The following is an 18773-nucleotide window of genomic DNA, read 5'->3' on the forward strand; positions in this document are numbered from 1 at the left end:
ACATTGCGGCTCCCTGCTTGGAGTGTAGCAGAGCACCTTTGGTGGCTCCCTGCTTGGAACACGAAACGTGCTGGGAGGCGGGTGGAGTTAGAATACATAAAAGAGAGGGAAGGGTTAGGAGTCAGTCAGTGTGAGTCGGAGGGTCACTCTGAGAGGAGTGAGGAAAGAAGATACCTGGGAGAGGGATGGAGGAAGGAGGTGCTGCAGCAGACCTCAGTGACCTGGGTCTGCTGGCACGGGAAAGGAAAGGAGAAAGACATTGAACTGAAACCTGATCTTCTTTAAGAAGGAGAGACTAGGAATGTAGGAGTAAAAGGGAACAGAGGACGTGGGTTAGGAGAGAACCCTGCCTAGAAGTTCTCAGCGCAAGGCCGGGGCCCGGTCCCCGAGGTTGTATGAATACTAATGGTTCTGCAGCAGACACCGGTGGAGTAGTGGGCTGTAAATGCACTACTCCCATCTAAGACTTGTGGCACAACAGAAACTTGGATAGAGAGCCGGGACTCAGGAGTCCCCGAAGCAGGCTACAGCTGTCTGCCGTACAAGTAGAGTTCTTGGGAACATCTGTCAGGAGGAACTCCAGTATAACTCAGTACTAGGAGATCTTCACACTTAAAGACGCTATAAAGGAGACGTTCAGAAAGGCACATGTTGGCGGAGCGTTGGAAGGGAGCATTCCATCTTGCCTGGAGGTTGATTGAGTCCCTGACCCGGAGGACACGGCACGGAGGCGGGCACCTGTGTGTACTACAGACTGCGAGTAAAGCTTTGGAACTACAAGCCCCGGTGTCCTCCCTTCATTCTTGCGCCAACGCACCCAGCACCGCTACATCTGGGTACCAGCTTCTACACCGCCTGCGCCTCTCCTCTTCCCCCTACACCTACACTGCCCTGGGGCTACAGCTCCACCTGTGGGGAGCTTCAACATCTTGGCTGCAACACACCACCAGCCCCAGCGGATCTGCACGCAGAGTCGGCCTAAGATCTCACTTGCCAAACACCACAGGTGGCGTCACGAACTATTCATTCAAACCATTACACTTCCCCCATTACTTGGGCGCCCAGGGCCATGGACCGGATCCCCGCTGCTGTGATACCGAGAACCCCACAGCCCTGGGAGGGCGACCCACATTAACATCATGTTATTCTGACAGAACCCCAAAGAGGAAGAGCTGCACCCCACTGATAACAGCTGAGAAATCCCCTCCATCCCTGAGGAAATCTACTGCAGACGTCCCCTTTAATTCACACATCACTGCTCTCATCTCCAGCCGCATCTACAGCTCTCCAGCCGCATCTACAGCTCTCCATCCGCGGACTCTTCTACCGGAGTGGTTTGTGCTATGCTGGTCTCAGAGCGGACAGACAGGAATGTGTGTGCTGAGCTGCTATGGAGATGGTCAGGCAATGCTGCAGCCACCTACCGCGGTCTCGGCTCCTAGGCGACCAAGATGAAAGCCCCCCAACATACGTCAGCAGGAAGGCCCCCCTCATTCGTCCAATCGTAGGCGGCGTGTGAACAAGAGGGGCGTGGTTTACAACTCGGTGGCTCCGCTTCCGGGTTTGCTTGCGGTTGCCAGGGGAGGCCTGGGCCGCGGCATAGCAACGGAAAGCGGAGCGACGCTGTGTGCTGTGCAACCAGAGACCGATGCAGAGCGGCCCGGGCTGAGGTAAGTCGGTGTGCGCTGGACTCTCACACGGCGGCAGGACGCATAGTGTCTACGTTGTGCTGAGGGCAGGAACACACCTGGAGAGAACAAAAGTAAACGGCAGCACATAGAGATGAATGGAGCCAGCGGGGGAGTGCAGGAAAGGACAGAGGGCGCAGGGAGGGCAGACTGGGCGCAGCATGGGGAGGACTCAGCGGAACATTGCCCTTGTTTGGAGAACTGCTCATCCATAGCACCGGTACCGGACTTCAGGGGTCTCCGCAGGGCTGGGGGCTGATATACAACACATGGTGAGTGTCAGTCTCCCCGCGTCTCTGCCCGCGAGTAAAAGGAGTTTCCCTTTAAATTAGTTCCATGGAAAGCTGACTATCAGCAGCCATAAGTCTCCCGCCATCTATAAGCCTGTAGACCAGGGGGGTAGATATGGCTGCCCACCCCAGAGCCCACCTCCACTGCGTCCTGGGAGTGATCCGGTATTCATCCATATGAGGCCGAGCATCTCCAGGACAGTATTAGGAAGTGGTTCTCCAGCCAAATGGGTGAGGGTCCGACCCGACGCCTGGCACCCCAAGCGATCAGCTAGTGTTAGCACCAGTGGGGGTGCGGAGTGTCGGCACTCTTTGACCTGATGATGGCTCCTCGGTCTATTATGCCCAGGACGCCCCTTTACGGTGTCCTCATGCCCCCAGGACCTCCCTTAGGCATCTCCACCTGGCTGCATGGACTATGCATGTGTTCTGACAGCAGAGGAAAGGTCCTGATACACAATAGCCTCACATATTGAATGGCAATGTTCACTGCCAAAGGTGTCTGGCAGCTACTTATCTCCCCTGAGAACAAGAGGACTGCAGATTGAACCTTTCCCCTGACGTCATCTATCAGGTAAGGGTTCATTTACACTGGACGCTTATGGTGAACAAGCGTTCCTAGGAAGGGTCATGTACTGCTCATCAGGTAGTGTAAGCTGCCTACCAATCACCTGAAGAACCTGCAAGACGTTTGTTTGCCAGCTGAAGTGATTCCTAGGCTTCCTTAAAGGACTCTCGGCACAGAGTGAGTCTCTTTAAATACACCTTCCCACTTGCTTGTTTTCAGTCAATCTCCGACCCTCTCTCCTCTTTGATTGGAAATAAGCAGGTGAGAAGATTTATTGAAATCTCTTTCCACACCATGATGCAGCGAGACTTGGTCATTTTAAAGGGAAGGGGTCATCAGAAAATTACATATTGTTTAAATCAGGGTTTTTGTGTTGGATGTATTGTTTCTTAAATATTGGGAGCGTGTTTTTTTTCATATAATCTTTATTTTAAAAATTATATATACAGTACAGACCAAAAGTTTGGACACACCTTCTCATTCAAAGAGTTTTCTTTATTTTCATGACTATGAAAATTGTAGATTCACTCTGAAGGCATAAAAACTGTGAATTAACACATGTGGAATTATATAATTAACAAAAAAGTGTGAAACAACTGAAAATATGTCTTATATTCTAGGTTCTTCAAAGTAGCCACCTTTTGCTTTGATTACTGCTTTGCACACTCTTGGCATTCTCTTGATGAGCTTCAAGAGGTAGTCACCGGAAATGGTCTTCCAACAGTCTTGAAGGAGTTCCCAGAGATGCTTAGCACTTGTTGGCCCTTTTGCCTTGACTCTGCGGTCCAGATCACCCCAAACCATCTCAATTGGGTTCAGGTCTGGTGACTGTGGAGGCCAGGTCATCTGGCGTAGCACCCCATCACTCTCCTTCTTGGTCAAATAGCCCTTACACAGCCTGGAGGTGTGTTTGGGGTCATTGTCCTGTTGAAAAATAAATGATGGTCCAACTAAACGCAAACCGGATGGAATAGCATGCTGCTGCAAGATGCTGTGGTAGCCATGCTGGTTCAGTATGCCTTCAATTTTGAATAAATCCCCAACAGTGTCACCAGCAAAGCACCCCCACACCATCACACCTCCTCCTCCATGCTTCACGGTGGGAACCAGGCATGTAGAGTCCATCCGTTCACCTTTTCTGCGTCGCACAAAGACACAGAGGATGGAACCAAAGATCTCAAATTTGGACTCATCAGACCAAAGCACAGGTTTCCACTGGTCTAATGTCCATTCCTTGAGTTCTTTAGCCCAAACAAGTCTCTTCTGCTTGTTGCCTGTCCTTAGCAGTGGTTTTCTAGCAGCTATTTTACCATGAAGGCCTGCTGCACAAAGTCTCCTCTTATAACAGTTGTTGTAGAGATGTGTCTGCTGCTAGAACTCTGTGTGGCATTGACCTGGTCTCTAATCTGAGCTGCTGTTAACCTGCGATTTCTGAGGCTGGTGACTCGGATGAACTTATCCTCCGCAGCAGAGGTGACTCTTGGTCTTCCATTCCTGGCGCGGTCCTCATGTGAGCCAGTTTCTTTGTAGCGCTTGATGGTTTTTGCCACTGCACTTGGGGACACTTTCAAAGTTTTCCCAATTTTTCGGACTGACTGACCTTCATTTCTTAAAGTAATGATAGCCACTCGTTTTTCTTTACTTAGCTGCTTTTTTCTTGCCATAATACAAATTCTAACAGTCTATTCAGTAGGACTATCAGCTGTGTATCCACCAGACTTCTGCACAACACAACTGATCGTCCCAACCCCATTTATAAGGCAAGAAATCCCACTTATTAAACCTGACAGGGCACACCTGTGAAGTGAAAACCATTTCCGGTGACTACCTCTTGAAGCTCATCAAGAGAATGCCAAGAGTGTGCAAAGCAGTAATCAAAGCAAAAGGTGGCTACTTTGAAGAACCTAGAACATAAGACATACTTTCAGTTGTTTCACACTATTTTGTTAATATAATTCCACATGTGTTAATTCATAGTTTTGATGCCTTCAGAGTGAATCTACAATTTTCATTGTCATGAAAATAAAGAAAACTCTTTGAATGAGGAGGTGTGTCCAAACTTTTGGTCTGTACTGTATTTATATTAATCTTCCTGCAATTTTCGCACTGGCCACTGGGGCTTTTTAGACCCATACTTCCTGTCTTTTCAGGAAGTGTTTTCATCAGGCTCCTAATCCTCACAGGCAGGATTACAACGACAGGTGACACTGCCGTACACAGCTGATAACACGGGATCCACCAGTCGCAATAGGTGATGTCACAGCTGATCTCTGACCTTTGCACCTTCTCATTAGATGCTTCATTATAACAGATATACTCGGAGTCTGTTCATTGTACACGTGTTATTTCCTGAAACAACAGGTAGGAAAGAATCTTTAAAAAGCATCAGTGGCCAGTGAGGAAATTGCAAGATTACTAGTTTCTATTTTTTAAGAACTATTGCAATATAGAGACAGACCAATGCCCATATTTAAAAGTAATCCAGAGACCTAATGTACACAGTAGGTAATTTACTGACGATAGCTTCCCTTTAAAAGTTCTCATTCACAGCAGCATATTTTCCTGTGTAACCACCAGGACCCACGCTGCGGAGAACTGTGGCCGTCTGTGTGCCCAGAATGATTGATCTTTGGGTAACGGAAATGCGATCAGCTTGTCTAAACAGGCTGTTAACCGACTGCCGATCAGCAAACATAGCCGTACCGTTTAACATTGCAAGTTATGCAGTGAGGCCTCCATCCACAGAGTATAGTCGACAAGTTCACCAAAATCATTGGATTTGGAAAACTCCAATGTGTATGATGGGTATGCTACTTTATATTAGTTGTAGTACTTCGGAACATAAACCTAAAGTATTCTCATTACTATACCTTTTGCACGTGCTTATGCTGCGCCTGGATTTTACATGTGACCACGGTGTTTGCTTTAGACATAGGGCATATGGGACGCCCTTTTCAGCCACAGAAAAGAATATCCCACACGCATCCGTCTATTCTTATATCCTTAGGCCGAAATCACACTAGTGTACAGCATCCGATGTGCTCTGCTAATGACAGTCAGTGCTCTGTGCTCCGATCCTCTCGCGTCAGAGAATCAGAGCCTAAAGGTTTATTTGTTCCGCCGACACAATGGAGGTGTTGCATTTCAGAGATCCCTAGCAAAAAACATGACAGCTGACCCAACAGTGGACATGGCAGGTTACTATTACTCCTCATTGAGCTCCGTGTTGACACAACACCTGAATACTGGAGGTCTGATAATATATGGAACGGGAGCGGAGTCTCCATACTAGAAGGCAACAAACCATACAAGTCAGGACTGGTCTCCTCTGTATACAGCTGTATCTGCAGTGTGGCCAGAAGGGGGGAAAAATGACCCAATGTTTTTTAAATACTTGTATTAAACAGACATTCCAAACAAATTACCATAGTATATATTTGATATGCCTGTATTAACCATAATAAGCCTAATGTGTTTTATTGGTAACGAGTAACAGAAAATCAATGGTGAAGATCTCCTTTATACTGTAAGTTATTTCTATCTCAGACATTTCTGACATATCCACAGGAGGTGCAATAAGTGTCTAATAGGTAGACATCCCCTTCTGGGATCTGGGCCATTGTCCATCTTTCTCACTAGATAATATAACGCTGCATTCAGGCCAAGAAAGAACAGATGTGTTTGCAGAGCACGACACTGATCATTCCCCACTATGGAAATAACAAAAGGACACGACTATGCTTTGTTTCTTTTTTCCATGCCTTTCTAGTCTCTTTCCACCTGAATGCTTAGATGCATATGGCCTCCTCGTTAGATAAGACATGGAAGGGAAAGGAGCGTTGCATTCTCATATCGGTTGCTGGGGTTTTATTTATTTTTTTATTCTATGCAAATAGCTTCATCAGCAATGAAGAGGGCTTGATCTTTAGTGCCACCTGTTGGATGTAGCAATCATAAAAGTAAATGGCAACCTTTTTATCGAGCCTTGCCACATGAAATAGGATAAAAAGTCAAACCCTAAACTGCATTTGCAGACACATGTTTGGGGGGGTTTGTTCCTCCTCAGTACAAAGCAGGATATTTGATTTGGCTATTTGAAAGGCCTCTGACTGGGACTTAAGGAGGAACCTTCATGCTTATCGAGTATGCCAGGTCGGCGAAAGGAAACTATGCAATGTTCCTCTAACAATTTAAATATGCAAATGCCTCATCAGGGAGGAAGAGGACTTAAAAGGGGGAAGTCCCATCTCTAAGATCCTATATGTATTAGGTGTAATAATAATATTAGCAAATACCTAAAATTAGAAATGTAGTAATTTTGGTTTTTTTTTATTTCGCTATGTCTCTTTCCTCATGTGCAAGCATTGCAGGACCTTAGTTATCCATAGTTACATCCACTGATGAAGTGACAGTTAGTTGCTAGTGGTCGTAACCATGGATACCTAAGTTCCTGCAATGCCTGCACATGATTAAAGAGCCATGGTGAATCAAAAAAGCTATACTGCATGTCTAATTAGATGCATTTGCTAATATTATTATTATTACACCTACTACATATTGAGATAGGATCTTGGAGATGGGAATACCCCTTTAAACTCTGGCTCTGCCTCTTGGATGTTGCAATCTTACTCTCTCCACAAGGAGGGACATTTGCATCCCGTTCCAATCAGAAGCCTCTCGCCTAGCCAAACCAGATCTCCTGATTTGTTCTGAGGAGGGACAAACACCTGGAAACAAGTGTCTACAAATGGAGTTTCTTATAATAAGTCAAGTGATAATGTTCCTTAAAGGGTCAATATTGACTTTTAGGATTGCTACCTACAATATGTGGCACTTGAGTTCCTGTCCTCTTCCTCTCTGAAGAGGCTATTTGCATATAAAAATTCCCAGAAGAGCATTGCATGGCCTATAGTTCTCCTTCCGCAGGCTTGGCACTCTCCACAAGGAGAAACCTTCCCTCTCAGACACCTTTATTTATTTTACTCTTATATAGCGACATTAATTTTCACCGTACTCTACAGACATCACTTGACATTTAGTTGTGGAATTTGCTGTGCCTATGTAATCAATGTCTGAGACTAGAATACCCTTTAAATGTAAATAAAATATTTCCGTATGTGTTCCAAAAGGAGCCATTAAATATCTACTATTTGTCCCACAAATATCAATGCTTAGCATCTGGGCTCACACCACCCACAAATTCTGATAGGTCTTTATGCCTTGTCAGTAGGTGCAATCAATAGTAACTTTATCCAGGTAATGTATCTTTAAAAGGAAAAAATATATATACACACACACTGTATCATATGGCCATATGATAATGATGGACAGTAATATGAGATGGGTGGGGGTCCAACACCTGACAACCCCACCGATCAGAGATTATTTTCTCTGGTGGCCGCCGGATGTGAGCACTTTGATCGGAGGTGCTTCATTCTCTGTGTAGGGGCCACTGCTTAGTGCTGCAGAACAGCTCTTACTGTTTAGTTCTGCAGTATTTGTCAGTGGCGGCTGCATATTGAATGGAGCTGTACTTTTCAGCCTCATTCAATTTGTTCACATCTGATGGCAGCCAGAGCAAATACCTCATTGTTGGGGGTGCTGAGTGTCTGATTCTTATCAACGTTATATTTATTACTTATTGTATGTATAGGTCATCAAATTTTTTTTCGCCTAATATGGAGCTATAAATGTCTACCTCATAGGGTTTTTGCCTTCCTCTGGATCGCTGTTAAGTTATGGGGTGAAGCTGATGCACTTAAAAGGTATTACCGTCCGCAATATCCTATCCCAATAATGTAGTAGGTGTAATAATAATAAAAGCAATTACCTCCAGTTAGAAATGTAGTACAGTATAGTTCTTCTGGTTCGCTATGTCACTTACCCCATGTGCAGGGCATTGTAGTAGCTTAGTTATCCTTGGCTATGACCATGGAAAACTAACAGTCACTATAGTGGTCGTAACCATGGATACCTGAGCTACTGCAATGCCCTGCACATGGGGTAAGTGACACAGCGACTCAGAAGAGCTATATTACAGTTCTAATTGGAAGTATTTGCTATTATTATTATTATTATTATTATTATTATTGCACCTGTTACATATTGGGATAGCATCTTGGAGATGGGAATACCTCTTTAAGTCTACCTTCAATCTTAAAAATTATGAAACTGAAAATTGTGTAACCTGGAAGTGAAAAACTCTTTAAAGAGGACCTGTCAAAAGTAACCAGTTTTTGCTCTTATTTTATTTTCGCTGCTCCCTTAAGTATTCTATTATATTCTGTTAAATCCAGCATACGGATCCAGAGATGTGGGGCCTATTTATTCCGTGCTAATTTTTATGGTCTTTTCCAAGAGGGCGTTGATCGCAGAATTCTTTGGGGGCATGTCATTAGGCTTCTCTGTGCTATTACCCTGTAACTAGTTATGAGCAAGCATGCTCGAATAATATGTTAGAGTCCCCGCAGCTGCATGTCTCGCGGCTGTACAACAGCCACAACACATGCAGGGATTGCCTGTTTCTTAGTTAATCCCTGCATGTGTTGCTGCTGTCGAACAGCCACGAGACATGCAGTCGCGGGGACTCTAACATATTATTCAAGCACTCCAAAGTCACTTGGTTAGCACCCGAGGGTGCTCAGATAACACCTTATCCGAGTTTGTTTGCGCGTCGCTGCCTATGACCAATGCTGCATGTCACTAATATTAAACAAACAAATATTGCAGTTTTTAGACTCAGTGATTGCATTTCTTTTTTCAGACAGCACATAGACCCTTAGAACCAAAGAAATGAGCCTGAGCATAAGTTGGTATACAGTGGGTACAGAAAGTATTCAGACCGCTTTAAATTTTTCAGTCTTTGTTTCATTGCAGTCAATTGGTAAATTCAAAAACGTTCATTTTTTTCTCATTAATGTACACTCTGCAAAACATCTTGACCCAAAAAAAACAAATGTAGAAATTTTTGCAAATTTATTAAAAAAGGAAAAATTGAAATATCACATGGTCATAATTATTCAGACCCTTTGCTCAGACCCTCATTTAAGTCACATGCTGTCCATCTCCTTGTGATCCTGCTTGAGATGGTTCTACTCCTTCATTGGAATCCAGCTCTGTTTAATTAAACTGATAGGACTTGATTTGTACAGGCACACACCTGTCTATATAAGACCTCACAGCTCACGGTGCATGTCAGACCAAATGAGAATCATGAGGTCAAAGGAACTGGCCAAGGAGCTCAGAGACAGGATTCTGACAAGGCACAGATCTGGCCAAGGCTACAAAAGAATTTCTGCAGTACTCAAGGTTCCTAAAAGCCCCTTTACATTTAGCGATGCACCAGCGATCCTGACCACGATACGACCCAGTCAGGATCGCTGGTGCATCGCTAAATGGTTGCTAGTGAGCTGCCAAACAGGCAGATCTCACCAGCGACGCAGCAGCGGTCAGCGGTCGTACTTGCCTTTCAGACGCAGCGATGATGTCTTCTTCCGCCCGTGTCCATGTCATGCTCGTCGGCGCCAGCAGGAAGCAGGCGACGAGAAATGGACCAGGCCGATCTCGCGCGATCAGCGATAGCCAGCGGGGGAGCCGGTCGGAGGTGAGTATCACATGTAGCGATATCGCTGCTGCGTCACAAAATCGGTGACGCTTTAGCGTTATCGCTATGTGTAAAGGGCCCTTTAGAGCACAGTGACCTCCATAATCCTTAAATGGAAGAAGTTTGGGACCACCAGAAGTCTTCCTAGACCTGGCCATCCTGCCAAACTGAGCAATCGTGGGAGAAGAGCCTTGGTGAGAGAGGTAAAGAAGAACTGGCTGAGCTCCACAGATGCTGTAGGGAGATGGGAGAAAGTTCTGCAAAGTTGACTATTACTGCAGCCTTGCACCAGTCGGGTCTTTATGGCAGAGTGGCCCGACGGAAGCCTTTCCTCAGTGTCGGACATATGAAAGCCCGCATAGAGTTTGCTAAAAAACACATGAAGGAATCCCAGACAATGAGAAATAAGATTCTCTGGTCTGATGAGACGAAGATAGAACTTTTTGGTGATAACTCTAAGCGGTATATGTGGAGAAAACCAGGCACGGCTCATCACCTGCCCAATACAATCCCAACAGTGAAACATGGTGGTGGCAGCATCATGCTATGGGGGTGTTTTTCAGCTGCAGGGACAGGACGACTGGTTGCAATTGAAGGAAACATGAATGCGGACAAGTACAGAGATATCTTGGATGAAAACCTCTTCCAGAATGGACCTCATTCTTGGCCGAAGGTTCACCTTCCAACAAAGCAATGACCCTAAGCACACAGCTAAAATAACAAAGGAGTGGCTTCAGAACAACTCTGTGACTATTCTTGACTGGCCCAGCCAGAGCCCTGACCTAAACCCAATTGAGCATCTCTGGAGAGACCTGAAAATGGCTGTCCAACAACGTTCACCATCCAACCTGACGGAACTGGAGAGGATCTGCAAGGAATAATAGCAAAGGATCCTCAAATCCAGGTGTGAAAAAACTTGTTGCATCATTCCCAAGAAGACTCATGGCTGTACTAGCTCAAAAGGGTGCTTCTCAATACTGAGCAAAGGGTCTGAATACAGTGGACACAGTCAGTCACGGTGTGGACTGGAACGAAGGACAGGGTCACTGATCTGTTGGCAGTCTCTAAGCCCATCACTAAACGTGTTGTGAATTCAAGAGATCGACTTCTGGAGCTGATCAGGTTGAAGCCTTCTCCAGCTATGGCCATACCACAGGTTCCTCGTGAAGTGTGGAGACTTTTCAGAGGCTGCAGAGCAGGAAAAAAGGTGAAGTCCGGGAGAAGACGGTTTAAACCAGCAGTACCATCAATCATCATGGGCAATGTGCACTCGCTGGGGAATAAGACAAATGAACTGCTAGCTCTGTGTAAAACCCAGGCGGAGTTCAAGGAATGCAGTCTTATGTGCTTTACAGAAACCTGGTTACATGGGGACGTTCCTGATTCAAGTGTCTCGATTCCATGGTTTCAAATGGTTCGGGCTGATAGAGACAAGGCTAGGTGTGGTAAATATAAGGGTGGGGGGGTTATATTATATATTAATGACAGATTTTGTAATCAGCGGCACATAACTGTTAAGGAAAGTCATTGCTGTCAAAACGTTGAACTTTTAGCAGTTGGCCTCAGGCCTTACTATCTACCTAGAGAATTCTCCATTTGCATTGCAATAGTCATGTATATACCTCCATCTGCTAGCCAAGTGGCAGCTAGGGAAGTATTGCTGGGGGTCTTGGCTCGCCATCAGACAAAGCACCCAAACTCGTTATTATTAATCTCTGGGGATTTTAACAGAGTCATGATCTCAAAGGCTCTTCCAAAGCTCTATCAATATGTTAATTGTGCAACAAGGGACAGCAGTATATTGGATCTCCTCTTTGCAAATGTTAAAGACGCCTATTCATCGTCTGCATTACCCCCCTGGGGAAATCCGACCACAATCTCATACTATTGTCTCCATCTTACCAACCTGTTGTCAGCAAACAACCAGCGACAATAAAGGGCATGTCACACTAAGAGATATCGCTAGCAATATCGCTATAACTAGTGACGTTATAGCGATATTGCTAGCGATATCGCTGTGTCTGATACTTACCTACAACCCGCTCCCCCGCTGGTTATCGCTGATCGCGCGCGAACGTTCAGGACCGTTCCTCGTCGTCAGCTTCCTGTGGCGCTTCCTGCTGTGAGGACGAGCGACGCGTGGAGGCGGGCAGGAGGACGCAGGATCGCCTGGTGTGACAGGTAAGTAGCGATCCCCCATCCCCAGCGATGTCGCTAGTGAGATCTGCCTATGTGGCAGCTCACTAGCGACCACTTAGCGATGCACCAGCGATCCTGACCGCGTCATATCGCTGGTCGGGATCGCTGGTACATCGCTAAGTGTGACAGTACCTTAAAACTAATCAGGAAGTGGTCTCCTGCAGTGGAGGAAACTCTGCAAGACTGCTTTGACCTCACAGACTGGGAGGTGATATGCGACAGAGGAGAGCATGATGATGTAAATGACATTGTCGGAAGGGTAACTGATTACATAAATTTTTGTACTGATACTGTAGTACCAGTTAAAAAGATTTGATGTTATGCAAATAACAAGCGTTGGATTACAAAAGAATTGAAATACTTACTAAATGAGAAAAAACTGGTATTTAAAATTAAGGATACTAAGAAACTGAAATTGATACAAAAGGACTTAAAGGGGAAAATTAAGTGCCCGTGAGGCATTCCGAATTAAATTGGAAAATAAACTATCACACAACAATTACAAGGAGGTGTGGTCAGGCATGAAGCAGTTAACTGGGTTTAAGGCTCGGTCGGAGCGTGGGAATGTGGATCTGCCCATGGCTAATGAAATGAACGAGTTCTTCAACAGATTTACCAACACATGTGCTGCGTCATCAGGAATAAGGGATGGAGCTGAGGAACGATCGGCAGCATTGACTTTGGATGATGAACTGTCCGCCTTCACTGTCTCCTCAAGCGATGTGAGGAAACAGTTTCGTAAACTAGCCATTGGCAAAGCAGCTGGGCCTGATGGCCTCAGTCCACGTGTCCTAAAAGTGTGTGCAAACCAACTGTGTAATGTCTTTCAGCTCCTGTTTAACAGGAGCCTACAATCCCAGAGAATACCAGTGCTGTGGAAGACCACCTGCCTGGTGACAGTTCCCAAGATCACCTTTCCAACTTCCCAACATGACTATCGTCCAGACATGACTATCGTCCAGTGGCCTTAACATCGCATGCTATGAAGTCGTTGGAGAGAATAGTACTTGCCTACTTGTGCCCGAGGGTGAGGGCCTACACTGACCTCCTGCAGTTTGCGTACCGGCAGAGATTGGGGGTGGATGATGCTGTAGTATCTCTGCTACATACAATACATTCATTCTTGGACAATGATGGAACTGCAGTGCGCGCCATGTTCTTTGACTTCTCTAGTGCTTTCAACACCTTACAGCTGCTCTTATTACGAAATAAAAGGAGAGATACAGGGCGCATCCACTGTGTGAAATCCGTATAAAACAATTAAAATTGTGGAACAGTAAGGAAGGTGCTCACCTATTGGGGTTGTGAGGAAGTCACAACACCCATGAACGCTTAAGAAGCAGCAGCAAGTCTGCACTGGGTCCTAGGACAGAATTGCAGAAATGACGTGGAAGTGCAATAAGGACTGCGCTTGCTTCTGGTAGAGTAAAGGGTTCTTTATTCAGCCAACGCGTTTCCTGAGCCTGATGAGATCTGCCCTGATGAAGTGAGCCAGCAGGCTCAGGAAACGCGTTGGCTGAATAAAGAACCCTTTACTCTACCAGAAGCAAGCGCAGTCCTTATTGCACTTCCACGTCATTTCTGCTTATTACGAAATAAGTTGACTGATATGGCAATGGATGAGGGGATGGTGAACTGGATAAGCAACTACCTGACGGACAGGCCGCAGTTTGTAAGGATGGGAGAGGTGGTATCTGGCAGTGTATGGAGCAGTGTGGGAGCCCCTCAGGGTACAGTGCTGTCACCCTTCCTCTTCACATTGTATACAGCTGACTTTCAGTATAAATCCGATCTGTCACCTCCAGAAATTCTCAGATGACTCAGTGATTGTAGGGGGGTATTGTGGGGGACCGGAGTGAGGAGGAATATAGAAGGGTGGTTTCTGACTTTGTAGATTGGTGCCAGACTAACTGCCTAGAACTAAATGTAAAGAAAACCAAGGAGATGGTGGTGAGTTATAAAAGGAGAAAGGATGATTACTTACCGATCACTGTTGCTGGCCAGGAGGTGGAGAGGGTTGAGAGCTACAAATATTTGGGGGTTCACCTTGACAGCAAACTTGATTGGAGGTGTCATACAGAGAAGGCTCAAAAGAAGGGAATGAGTAGACTGTACTTTCTGTGGAAGCTCAGGTCGTTCAATGTGTGCAGTAAAATGCTGGAAATGTTCTACCAGTCCGTGGTAGCGAGCGCCATCTTTTTTGCTATCATCTGCTGGGGCAGCGGTATGCGAGTAGCTGATGCTAATAAGCTCAACAAACTTATCAAGAAGGCATGTGCAGCTGTTGGCCTCCATCTTGACTCTTTTGAGGAGGTAGTGGAAGATAGGATTCAGAAGTGCAGGGCTATAATGCACAATAATACACACCCACTATACGGGCTGTTCTTGAATCAGAAGAGCACATTCAGCAGCCATCTAATCCTACTAAAGTACAAGGAGAAATTCAGGAAATCGTTTGTGCCTACTGCTATGGGGATGTATAATCACTAAGGGTGAAAGATTGCTATGACCTAGGGCTGGCGCACTAATGTAAAGGATCAGAGACTTGTGTACCTTTGCTTGTTATGTATTGTGGTTAGTCATGAGCAAGATCTGTGTCCGGTAATTACTCTATGTAATGCTGTTTGTAATGTAGTAATGCAGTTCTTAATGTTTTGTTTTGTAATGCTGTTGTAAGGCTGCTGTGATACACTTTATTGAACCCGAGGGAAATTATGGTATCGTATCGTATTTAAGACCATGCGATATTTCAGTTTTTCTTTTTTAATAAATTTGTAAAAATTTCTACATTTCTGTTTTTTATCCATCAAGATGGGGGTGCAGAGTGTACATTAATGAGAAAAAAAATGGAACTTTTTTGAATTTACCAAATGGCTGCAATGAAACAGAGTGAAAAATGTAAAGGGGTCTGAATACTTTCCGTACGCACTGTACATACAATGTAAGAGCACTTTGACCATTGCACAGACAAAACCCAAGAAAAAACAAAAAGAGCATGTGCCCTGTAGTAAGTGAATAGTAATAGTACATCTAAGTAACATGGGGTACTTAGTAAACACTATTTTAATCAAAAAAGTTCAAAAGCCATCCCATCACAATAAGGTTTACCTGCCACCAGGTTTGTCCCATATGAGGTAAGGCCACCACCTTTCAGCCCTGATATACAGCATATTAGAATGCTGTATATCTGCCCCCAAACCAGCCTAGAAGACCAAAAAAAAGACCTTTTAAAACACTCACCTACAGGGCGGTAAAGTCTGGACGTCTGTTTTGGTTCAGCAGTTCCTCTCTTTTTGTGATGTTGTCCTCCTTCTGTGCTTCGTGTGGATGATGCTTCTACATCATCCACACAGTGTCCCCGGCATCACGCTCCTGCACATCAGTATTTCTTTGCCCTGACCAGGGCAGAGTTAAGTACTGCAGTGCGCATGCGCCAGGGCTCTTTGAACTTTTTTTTTGCACATGCGCACTGCAGTACTTAACTCTGCCGTAGTCAGGGCAAAGAAATATTGATGCGTAGGAGCGTGATGCCGGGGACACTGTGTGGATGACGTAGGAGGCATTATCCACAAGAAGCGCAGAAGGATGGCATCGCAAGAAGAGAGGAGGTACTGGACCAAGACTGCAACACACATCTGACCCGACCGTCCCATAGGTGAGTATTATAAAAGGTCTTTTTCTTGTTTTGCATGCCTGTCTCGGTGTGGCTATTCTCGCCCATCAAATTTAGCAAAAGTGCCAGAAATGTTGCTCCAGTCTCTGATTTAGAGTATCATTTCTGGTAAGTCGCACACCACTGAGATATGCAGAATTTATTAAGTGGTGGCACCTCCTAATAAATTTGGCACATCTTAAACCTGGATGATTGAACAGTGAGTTATGTGGGTACCATCATACAGTTTGGAGGGCTATGTGGCGGCCATTATGCTGTTTGGAGGGCTTTGTTGGTGCCATCATACTTGTTGGAGGGCTCTGTTGGGGGCCATCATACTATTTAGAGGGCTATGTCAGGGGTCATCATACTGTTTGAAGGGCTAAAGTGGGAGGACCATTATAATGTTTGGAGGGCTAAGTGGGGGTCCATTATACTGTTTGGAGGGCTGAATGGGAGACCATTATACTGTTTGGAGTGCTAAGTGGGCGACCATTATTCTGTTTGGAGGGCTATGTGGGTACCATTATACTGTCTGGCGGGCTATGTGGTGGGCCATTATATTGTTTGGATGGCTATGTGGTGGCCATTATACTATTTGGGGGCCATTATACTGTTTGGAGGGCTGTGTGGGTACCATTACTGTTTTGAGGGCTATGTGAGGGCCATTATATTGTTTGGAGGGCTATTTAGGGGGGCATTATATTGTTTGGAGGGCTTTGTGAGGGACCATTGTGCTGTTTGGAGGGAAATGTGGGAGCCACTATGTTATTTGGAGTGCTAAGTGGGGGACCATTATACTGTCTGGAGGGCTAAGTGAGGGGCCATTATACTGTCTGGCACGCTTTGTGAGGGGCCATTATATTGTTTGGAAGGCTATGTGGTGGCCATTATACTATTTGGGGGCCATTATACTGTTTGGAGGGCTATGTGGGTATCATTATACTGTTTGGAGGGCTATGTGAGGGCCATTATATTGTTTGGAGAGCTATTTAGGGGGCATTATATTGTTTGGAGGGCTTTGTGGGGGACCATTATGCTGTTTGGAGGACTATGTAGGGGCCACTATGTTATTTGGAGTGCTATGTGGGAGGCCATTATACTATTTGGAGTGCTTTATCAAGGCCACCATTCTTTTTGGAGGGATATGTGGGTGGTCATTACCTGGAGGGCTGCCTATACTGTATGTGCGCCATTATACTGTGTGGAGGGATGTGTGGGTGCCATCATACTGTGTGGCGGGTTGTGTGAGTGCCATAATTCTGTATGGAGAGCCCTAGGGGCCATTCTGCTGTATGGAGGGCCATTATACTGTATGGTGTGCTATGTGGGAGCCATTTTACTGTCTGGAGGATATTATACTGTGTGTGGGCCATTAGTCAGTGTAGAGGGATGTGTGGGGGCCATCCTATTGTGTGGAGGCTATTGTACTGTATGGTGGGCCACTATAGTGCATGGAAGGTTATCATGCTGTGTGGGGGCCATTATATTGTGTTGGGGTCATTGTGGGGGTATCATACTGCGTTGGGGGTTCACTGGGGGATATCATTTTGCAGGTTGGGGGTACTGTAGGGTCATTATACAGTGTGTGGAGGGTACTGTGAAGGACCAAATCTTAATCCCATAGAAAACTTATGGAGCCTCAAAATCTTAATGATCTGCAAAAAGGAGTGGACCAAAATTCCTCCTGACATGTGCGCACACCTCATCATCAACTACAAAAAACATCTGACTGCTGTGCTTGCCAACAAGGGTTTTGCCACCAAGTATTAAGTCTTGTTTGTCAGAGGAGTCAAATACTTATTTCTCACTGCAAAATGCAAATGTATATAATTTACACAATGTGATTTTCTGGATTTTATTTTTGATGTTCTATCTCTCAGTGTTAAAATTAACCTACCCTTAATATTGTAGACTGTTCATGTCTTTGTGAGTGAGCAAACTTACAAAATCAGCAAGGGATCAAATAATTATTTCCTTCACTGTATCTGTAAAACTTTTGATATCACCGTAATCATACTGATCTACAGAATCATGCCGCCAGGTAATTTTTACTCAAATGAATGTCATAAAAGCTGAACCCAAAAAATAATGACGGAATTGCCTATTTTTTAGACAATTCATCCCACTAGGATTTCCCCCCCCCCCCATTTATCATTATACTATGTGGTAAAGTGAATGGTGTAATTCAAAACTACAACTCGTCATAGACAGGAAAAAAAAGTTATGGGGAGGAAAAAGACAAAATTAAAGAAAATCTATATATCACCCACTTAAGGGGTTAAATGATAAAGTGAATGATACATACAACTTGCCCCACAAAAAAAATATGGCAATGCTGATGTGACAAAAAAAATGCATGAAAGCAGAAAAGTTCTTCCGCTACCACTAGGTGGCGCTCACTGCGATGTGAAATAAAGAGGCAGAGCTAAATTGAAGGACAATAAATAAAAATAAAAAATTCACGATCCTAATGGTGTATCCACAGGACATGCTATAAATGTATGGGTATATGCCATCCCACCTATGGGACCTACATCCATCCCCTGAGACACAGAGCTGAAAGCCTCACACAATGGGCCCTGTTCTTAATGGGACTCTGTCCTCGCAGAAAGTTCAAACCATACGCAGGCCCTCGGAGCTTCACGGCGGGGCCAATCATTTTATATTCACCGTCCCACCTGTTTGGCATCTGTCTCCACCATTCTCTGGCCCTCTGGAGCTATAGCTGTCAATCAAAGAGGAGGAGGATGGAGATAGATGGAAAACAAGC

The 18773-nt window shown here is 45.1% G+C and overlaps 1 protein-coding gene across 2 annotated transcripts in view; it reads left to right on the forward strand.

Annotated features, from left to right (window-relative positions):
• Positions 1 to 1508: 1508 nt before the first annotated feature.
• Positions 1509 to 18773, forward strand: part of DNAL4 (dynein axonemal light chain 4) — a 41616-nt gene continuing 24351 nt past the window's right edge. Inside the window, exon 1 of one of the 2 annotated variants that reach the window (XM_073549446.1) lies at positions 1509 to 1670. The gene's annotated coding sequence lies outside the window, so the exon portion shown is untranslated. Of the gene's footprint in view, positions 1671 to 1817; positions 1961 to 18773 lie in introns of those variants that run through there. The other variant, XM_073549447.1, reaches the window with a different exon arrangement.

Source organism: Dendrobates tinctorius, unplaced genomic scaffold (assembly GCF_039654945.1).
Source record: "Dendrobates tinctorius isolate UK_male_01 unplaced genomic scaffold, ASM3965494v1 ptg000159l, whole genome shotgun sequence".
NCBI lineage: Eukaryota > Metazoa > Chordata > Amphibia > Anura > Dendrobatidae > Dendrobates > Dendrobates tinctorius.